This window comes from Mus pahari, chromosome 3, assembly GCF_900095145.1.
Source record: "Mus pahari chromosome 3, PAHARI_EIJ_v1.1, whole genome shotgun sequence".
In the NCBI taxonomy this organism is placed as follows: domain Eukaryota; kingdom Metazoa; phylum Chordata; class Mammalia; order Rodentia; family Muridae; genus Mus; species Mus pahari.
Window position 1 is genome coordinate 137,079,840 of NC_034592.1, and position 9,401 is coordinate 137,089,240.

The following is a 9,401-nucleotide window of genomic DNA, read 5'->3' on the forward strand; positions in this document are numbered from 1 at the left end:
GCATTGACAAAGGAAGTTTCAGAAAGGCCCAGCAGAGACTTTGTTCCCTTGTTAAATCTCATGAAGAGCGTTTGAATAAGCATAGCAAGCTTAGAAAGAAAAAATACAAAATATATGGTTCGAGTGTTAAAGGAGCACCAGGAAGTGAAATGGAACTGAAGCTTGTGTTCAGGGATTATTAAATTGAATTAAGGGAGTGGTAACCTTGGGCCTAGATCCCACACAGCAAAGTACAAGCAGGAGGCAAAGGCAAGCAGATCTCTGATTTTATGTCCAGTCTTGAACAGAGCAGGTTCTAGGTGAAAAAAAGCTTAAGTCTAGGCATGGTGGCACATGCCTTTAATCCCAGCATTCAGGAGACAGGCATGCAGACCTCTGAGTTCAAGATCAGTCTACAGAGCAAGATCCAGGACAGCCAAGCTTAGGCAGTGAAGGAGTTGGGAAACAGAAAGCTGGGGATACTGTAGTAGAACAAGGGGGCTATGTTTCAGCTCCTGCAAGCAGCAGAAGTCTGAAGCTTCGGCCATGTGGCTCTGGCTTTAAGAGTCCAGAATAGAAGGGATTACTGGGACAATTGATGCTGGTTAGCTGGAGCTAAGAAATCAGTGGTAATTAAGAAGAGACCAGCATCACTGAGGTGAAATCTTCTGGGAAGTGTTTTCTGAGAGCACAGAAGCTGTGTTCCAGAGATAGCCAAGGTTGTAATTCATGCTACAGCTGTACTTGGTAATGTGTAAGAGTCACCCAGGTAGTACTGGTTTTGAAGGCATGAAGGGGTCATGCAAAGGAGTTGAGGTTTGACACCATGAAGAGAGCCTATGAGAGGCGGCTATTGGTGAAACCTAGTTGCAGTGGGAGACCTCAGTGTATTAGAGATGCCAGTACCATGGGATGGTCACCAAGAACAGCTACAGCAGTGGAGTAGATCAACCTGAACTACAGAGGGCAGAGCTGGAGAGGTGACACCAGCCCAGATCATGTGTGGATCCCAGATATTGGAACAAGAAGCTGTAACATTAAAGCAAGATGTTCAAGATGCCAGAGCCATGGGATACATGCCGAGGAAAGCTGCTAACAGAGAGTGGAACCAGCCCAGGAGAGAGAAGTTTGTTGCAGTCAACAAAGATGAAAAAGGAATGGAGATCTGAAGGCTGCTTTGGCATCAGCCATGGAGATGCAGAGTTTGGAGTTTGCCCAGCTGGTGTCCTGCCTTGCTTTGGGGATTACAGTTAAGTGATTGGATGAATCTCAGAAGAGACCTTGAACTTTGGACTTTTAACACTGTTGAGACTGCTATAGACTATGGGGACTTAGAAGTTGGACTAAATGCATTTTGCATTATGCTCTCCTTAGATATGGCACCCATAGACTCATATATTTGAACAAACCTATGGGGGCCAAGGAGTGGAATGTGATGGTTTATATATGCTTGGGCGAGGAAGTGGCACTCGTAGGAGGTGTGGCCTCATTGGAATAAGTGTGTCTCTGTTTTGCATGGACTTTAATACCCTAGTTCTAGCTGTGTGGAAGCCAGTCTTTTCCTAGCAGCCTTCAAATGAAGATGTAGAACTCTCAGCTCCTCAAGAACCATGCCTGCCTGGATGCTGCCATGCTCTCGCCTTGATAATGGACTGAACCTGTAAGCCAGCCCCAATTAAATGTTGTCCTAATAAGAGTTGCCTTGGTCATGGTGTCTGTTCACAGCAGTAAAACCCTGACCCCCACAGTGTCCCACTTCAAAGCCTAGACAAGCTGGGGCAGAGTGGCACACATCTTTTTATCTCAGTGCTGAGCAGCAGTGGCAAGGCCAACCCACCTGGCCTATGTAGACAAAACAGAGTCTGGGGCCAGGAAGAAGGGACTGATTGAGCAGGCGGCAGCAGCAGGGTCCACCATGCAGACACTGGAAATCAGCCACGAGGCTAATACCATGGGTTTAAATGTTTTAAACATTATGTTATGTGTGTGAATGTTTTGCCTGTGTGTATATCTACACCACGTGTGCCCGGTACCTGAGAAGGGCCAAGGAGGAGACCATGGAACTGGAGTTACAAATGGTTGTGGGCTATAGTGGGTGCTGGGAATCAAACCTTAATCCCCTGGAAGAGCAGCCCGTGCGCTTAGCCCCTAAGCCCCTAAAAATAAATGGAATCTAAACACGTGCAAAGTCCTCAATCCCTCTACATTCTCTTCCTTAAAAGACCTGGAATAGCTATGCATTTAATATTTAATCTTAGGAGGCAGAGGTGGAGGGATCTCTGTCAGTTTGAGGCCAGGCCACCCTGAACCTATAGGGTTCCAGGCCAGCCAGGACTGAGTGCAACCCACCCAATCAAAAAACAAAAACTCTGAAACAGGGTGGAGATCTGAGGATCCAGTTTAACAAAGTTCTTGGTAACTCTAGAGACCTACCCTTAAAGCCAGGAGACAAGACGTATGTCCCCAGAAAAGCAGATGTGGTCACTCCATGACCTGGTCCTGCCATCACACAGCTACTGTTACCCAGAATTCTCAAAAAGTGAGTTCTAGTAGCCCCTTGACTTGGTCTTCCACTCCTGGTCACAGCTCTCTTCTCTCCCCTGTCCCTCTCCAGGGTGTGTGTGTGTGTGTGTGTGTGTGTGAAACACACTGGGCCGAGAAAGCCCCACCCCCAAGTTGCATACTGGCCTCGCTGGCTCTTTCCAGTAGAGGTGTCTTCTCTGGCTCAGAGCATCCCAGGCCAGAACACTTGGTTTTCAGTAGGAACAGCAGCTCTGAAGGAGCAGTGAGCTCAGAACACTGCAAAGCCATCATTCCATCCAACCCACACAGACCATGGGGCAGAGCTGTTGTTGCTTGTTTTACAGTGGGAGGAGCCCAAGCACAGAAGGGTTAAAGAGATCTAAGGTCGAGCATCCAGCAAGCAGGCCTAAGAAACAACCTCTCTCCTCATACTCTTCCCTGTGACCGTGGTGAGGCAGAGGCACATACCTGTCTCAGAAGGTGCCAACCCTGAGTGTCACCAAGTCCTGGATCCAAAGAGAAGGCTGCCTCTCATTTCTGCTTGCTGCTGAGAGCCAAAATCGTTATCAACTTATGGGTCAAACAACCCTCTCACAGGAGTCCCACGTTAGATAGCCTGCAGATCAGATGTTTCATACCAGTAAAAATTACAATTATGAAGTGGCAGTGAAGTCATGATTGGGGGTCACCACAATAAGAGAAATTGTATTAAAGGGGTGCAGCATTAGGGAGGTTGAGAACTGCTGATCTAGAGAGCCATGAGACAGAGCTATGGGATCAGAGCCGTGCAGTAACTGGGCTCCAGTGTCCTTCCATAACAACTGGTAAGATAGGGAACCTAGGTCAGGGAGCCTCCCACAACCTGGAACCGTTCCTCTTTTCTCCCAGACAGACACTGTTTCCTCCTCTCCGTCTTCACCTTGGATGGCTCTCTGGGGACACTTGGCTCCTTCACAAGAACAAAGCCATCAAGGTATATAAGAAGCTTGCCTGCTTCTCTATTGATGGAAAAAAAGGGGGAGGCACCAGAAAGTGTGTGTGTGTGTGTGTGTGTGTGTGTGTGTGTGTGTGTGCGCGCGCGCGCGCGTGCGCACATGGTGCATGCTTGCCATGGTTCGTGAGTCATGTATGGGGGTCAGGGTGACTTTGAGTGCTGACCCTTGCCTTCCATGTTGTTTGAGAGGAGTCTTTCTGTCGTTTGCTGTTGTGTATGTCAGGCAAGCTGGCCCGTGAGCTTCTGGGAATTCTCCTGTCTCAACCTCTATCTCCCAGGAGTAGCACTGGGTGTGGTGCCATGCCTAACTTTTTACCTGGGTTCTGGGGATTCAAATCCAGGTTTTCATGCTCGTGTGGCAAGCACTTATCCACCGAGCCTGAAGCTTAGGTTGTGAAAAGCAGTCGTTATTATACTCAGCCTGAGGGTGAGAATTCAAAAGGCCAGGACCAGGCTGCAGGCTCCTGCATCTCCCTCAGTCTCAGGCTGTAAGAAATGGCCCATGCCTCACTGGGGCTTGCTGAGGCTGTTGGTAGGAGCCCAGAGCTCTGAGTGACTGTCCCTGCCAGCAGAGTGAGCAGCACATATGTGACCCAGCCTTGGACGACACACAGAAACACTGGCTTGTAAACTCACCCAAGTTCAGGAGGTAAGGAATTAGAGACCAGCTCCAACAGGGACATGGCTAATTCTACAAGAGCATGGAGGGCAGGAAATGTCACCGGGCTGTCCCCCCACTTTTGAAACAATCTGTGACAGCTTGCAGATTGTATATGTGTGTGTGTGTGTGTGTGTGTGTGTTTCCCTGGGTTATAGAACCCATGGTCTTTCCTGTGCTAGGGTAAATACCACTGAGCTATATCCCCAGCTTTTTTTTTTAATTTAAAAAAAATTTTTTTATTATATGTAAGAACACTGTAGCCATCTAGAAGAGGGAGTCAAATTTGTTATGATGGATGGTTGTGAGCCACCATGTGGTTGCTGAGATTTGAACTCAGGACCTTTGGAAGAGCAGTCAGTGCTCTTAACCGCTGAGCCATCTCTGCAGCCCCAATCCCCAGCTTTTTACCTAGTGTTCAGTATATTTCAGATACAAATTAATTCATCTGATCTCTGAACTTGTATTAATAGATTATTTGTGAATATATACCACTATAGTCTGTATTTATAAACTCTCTCTCTATATTCTATATCTATATATCTATATATTGGATAGCAATATACACATAGCTGCTTGAAGTTTTTAAAGGCAGCACATAAGGAATGTATATACTAAAGACTTGTGGTGGTACCTGCCTGTGTTCCAAAGGAGGGAAAGAATTTACCTATGAAATCTGCCGTTTCCCCTCGCCCTGTCGTTATCACTGACCCACGGGAGGGCATTATTTCTTTTTTCGCTGGAAACTTCCGTAGCTGCCTTGCTGGTCTTCCTGCTGCCCAGCTTGCCTGTCAAGCTCAGACCTGCTGGCTTTTACCTGTAATCCCAGTGCCTAGCCTGAGAAGTGTGCGTTTCAGGCCAGCATGGATAACACAATGAGAAATTCTCTTTTAAAAGAGAAAAAAAGCTATCATTCTCTCTCAAAAACTTCCTTGGTCATAGTCAGCTTCCAGGCTTCAGGCTGAGTCCGCCTCTCTTTGTGTCTCTGTCGCTCTTCCCCACTCCTCCTCCTACACACACACACACACACACACACACACACACACACACACACCCCTTTCCCAAGGCCTTGTTTAGGGGTTAACTCAAGTCAGACTTGGGGCAGACGTACACTGAGCACGTACAAGGAACATTTCCAAATTCCTAGATCCGCAGACCTTCTGGGAGTCGCCAGGGTGCGGTGGTATGTGGACAGGAAAGGAACCTGGCTACTCCGAGGAGCATCGGGCGTGAGGGTAGCAGTGCTCCGGGAGGCCTGCAGGTGGCGCCATCTCCCAGGCAGTGAAGTAACTCGGCTCCTCCCGCGCTGGCCGCAGACCACTGGTTGCTAGAGGGCCTTGGGAGGGGTGTCACTGAGAGTCTCCTCTCTTTGCACCCCTAGAGGAATCTCATCGCCCTCACATACTCACCAACCATTGCCTGCTGGTCAGGAGATGTCGCCAACAGTGGAGGAAAGGATGTGTGTGCTCTCCTCTTGCCAGAGGCAGGTGGGTATGAGGACCTCAGAGGGACTAGCGGGCCACTGAGACAGTCACGGGACTTACTTTCCCTGGCCCATTTTGCAGGGGAAGAAAAGCCCCTCCTGTGGAGGGGCTGCTGGGACTACCTAGAAAGTTTTGACGGCTTGGGCTCCATAAGGTGTAAGACCCTGCCTCAAAAAAAAAAAAAAAAACAAAAACAAAAACAAAAAAACCAAAGCAAGCTGGGTGGCCCATGCTTTGGCAGGAAAGTGAGGAGTTCAAGATCACCCTCAGTTATGTAGCAAGCTTGAGGCCAGCCTGGGCTACATGAGGCCCTGTCTCAAAAAAACAAAGCAAATCAAACAAAGGAAAACCAAACACACACAGATGAAAGGACTAGGATGTAGCTCAGTGGGGGAAGTGCTTGCCTAGCGTGCATGCATTAAGCCATGGATTCTGTCTGGTAGTGCGTGAAGCTGGGCATAGTGGCTCACGTTTATAAACCCAGCACTTGGAAGGTGGAGGCAAGATTAGAAGTTCAAGGCCGACTTCAGAAACGTAGCAAGTTTGAGTTCCAGGTCTAGGATACAGGAGGCAAAACACAAGAAAAACCAAACCTAAACAAGAATCTCAAGACAGGGAGCCTTAACTAGAGGTGGGTGTTGCAAACTGCTGTGAGCAGACACCGTGACCAAGGTAACTCTTAGAAGGACAACATTTAATTGGGGCTGGCTCATAGATTCAGATGTTTGGTCGATTATCATCAAGGTGGGAGCATGGCAGCATCCTGGCAGGCATGGTACAGGAGATGCTACATCTTCATCTAAAGGCCTCTAGGAGAAGACTGGCTTCCAGGCAGCTAGGTCTTAAAGTCCATGCCCACAGGGCCACACCTACTCCAACAAGGCCACACCTACTCCAACAGGGCCACACCTACTCCAACAAGGCCACACCTCCTAACATTGCCACTCCTGGGTCCAAGCATATACAAAGCATCCCACGGAGTAAGAGCTCTCTGTAGCTTCAAGGATTGAACAACTGTGGTACTTAACCTACCTAGTCCAGCCCACCACCATCTTTGCCAGCCATGACCTCCACCTGCCTCCTGCTATCTGCCTAACCCCTTCCTGCACATCAGCTTCCAATGAGCAGGTAGGGAAGCGTTTTAGCATCTAGTCCAGGTCTTGTCACTTTTCTACCCACACTTGTCTTAAGAGCTAGGACAGGGGCTGGAGAGATGGCTCAGTGGTTAAGAGCATTGACTGCTCTTCTGAAGGTCCCGAGTTCAAATCCCAGCAACCACATGGTGGCTCACAACCATCTGTAATGGGATCTGATGCCCTCTTCTGGTGTGTCTGAAGACAGCTACAGTGTACTNTCAGTGTCTCAAAAAGAAATAAAAAACCTGGGATCAGGGGGCTGGTGAGATGGCTCAGCGGTTAAGAGTATTGACTGCTCTTCCAAAGGTCATGAGTTCAAATCCCAGCATGGTGGCTCACAACCATCTGTAATGGGATCTGATGCCCTCTTCTGGTGTGTCTGAAGACAGCTACAGTGTACTTAGATATAATAATAAATAAATCTTTGGGCCGGAGCCAGTGGGGCTGGAGTGAGCAGAGGTCCTGAATTCGATTCCCAGCAACCACATGATGGCAACCATCTGTACAGCTATAGTGTACTCATATACATAAAACAAATAAGTAAATCTTAAAAAAAAAAAAAAAAAAGAGCTGGGAGACGGCTCAGTAGAGCGCTTGCCGTCCATGCCTGAGGACCTGAGTCTGATTCCCCACCACCTCTGTAAAAGCAGCTGAGATGGGAGGAGCTCCATGCTCACTCTCACTCAGCACTAGATTCCAGAAAGAGACCCTCGATCAAAAATCACCCTGGAAGGCTCCCGAGGAATGACACCCAAAGCTGACCTGTAACCTCCACATGCATGTGCACACACTGGAACATGGACACACAGACACACACATTCATGTGAGCTGGCCTGGCTGCCCAGCACTGTGAAAACCTTATATTCCCTTCTCAGTGCCTACTGGACCATGTGAGAAGGCCCTCCACATCATGCTGGGCACACAGGTATGCCTAGCACATGCTGACACCCACATATCTGGGTGGCTGTCTCCCACTGGACCATAAATTCACGAAGAGCAGTAGCAATGACACTCTTGTGCTTGGCGTTTCTGTGAGCACGTTGTACTGCTGAACTGAACTGATTATAAACGACACCTGGACCAGGACTGTAGCTTTTGGTAACAGGATCCTTTAGATAAATGGCATCTTTATGACATAAAACACTGTATCTGTTCAGCCTGCCATGGGGTCACGGGAGGGGCAAGAGACCTCAGCTCTGACTCTGGATTCCACATAGTGACTCTGAGAACCGAGAAAGGTGACATCACTGTCACCAAGACATTTGACCTCAGCCCCTGCCCCTGGCTTGTGTTAACAATCTGGTTTATGTTCCCGTAAGGCAGATTGTCACTTTAGCTATCACGTTGTCTGTAAATCCAAATGTCAGTCCTGTCCCCTCAACCCTCCACCCGTGCCTGTGTGCAGATCATCCTTGGTCACCCTGGGCTCTGAGGACAGTGTCCCGCCAGGCTGAGTCACATAAAGGATTTGGTGTCCTGTGGCGAGCCCCGTGAGAGGCTTAGTCCCATCTGTCAGGCAGTCACACTGCGATTGTCCCATCCAGCCCCCTTTACTGGCCTCTAAACTCTCTTTAACAATGGGCAGTATGTGCTAGGCATACCTGGGTGCCCTGCATGATGTGGAGGGCCTTCTCACATGATCCTTAGGGGCCATTATGGTGTTCACCATTGTTCAGATCAGAAAACAGAGTCTCTGTGAGGAATGATCAGAGGAATGATCAGACTTAATGATGTGTGGTACAGACTTCCCGCTCACCTAACTTGAGTGTACTGGGCCCCAGGGCCACAGACCAGCTCTTGAGAGAAGCAGTGCCAGTGTGTGAGCCAGTGCTCTGGCCTGGTGTGTCTTGGGAGTAGCCCTGTTTCTCCTGGAGGCAGGATGGCTGTGCAGGTCAGACACAGGCAGGCCAGAGCTGGGGCTCAGTAGGATGATTATTTTCTGGCCTCACTTTCCAGCCAAGCCAGGGGAGGATAGATGTGAGCACCCACATATCTGGGTGTGGGGGTGGGTATGTGAGGAGAGAGAGGATGGCTCTGATCCTGGGCTCACTGGACAGTAGAAACAGACAGAGTCCTGTGGGGACCCTTTCTGTCCTTCCCTAGTGGATCCCAGAGCAGATCCCTGTGCTGGGCTGTTCTGAGCTGCACGCACCACTCACTCAGCTCATCTGAGGAAGCGACTAGGTAAGTTGAGCTGGTCTAGGTCCTCCCCAGTCTGAGGCTTCAGGGTACATTGCAAAGGCAATTTCCAGCCGACTGGAGGCCATCAGGTTTACATTTGTCTGGGTCTGTTTCTCAGGTTGCTGGAACATCACCAGACCCTGGCTGAATGCAGCAGTGAGGAGACGCTGCTTCATACTTCAAACTATCTTTAAAGGATAGCGAGGCATTCCTTCATGGTTCAAGAGGCCCTGGGTTGTCTGAGGTTGAGGTGATGGAGAATCCCTCCTAGGGACTCTGGAAAGCCCTTGGGCCTCTCTGGCTCCAGTTCCATCTCTGTCATGTCCCCATATCAGAGCCACCACTATCTTCTCTCGTCTTTATAAAGACACTTGTCATTGGCATCAGAGGTGACATGCTAACGTCACCTTAAAACCCTCAAGCCTGTCTACAAAGAGCCTTTGTCC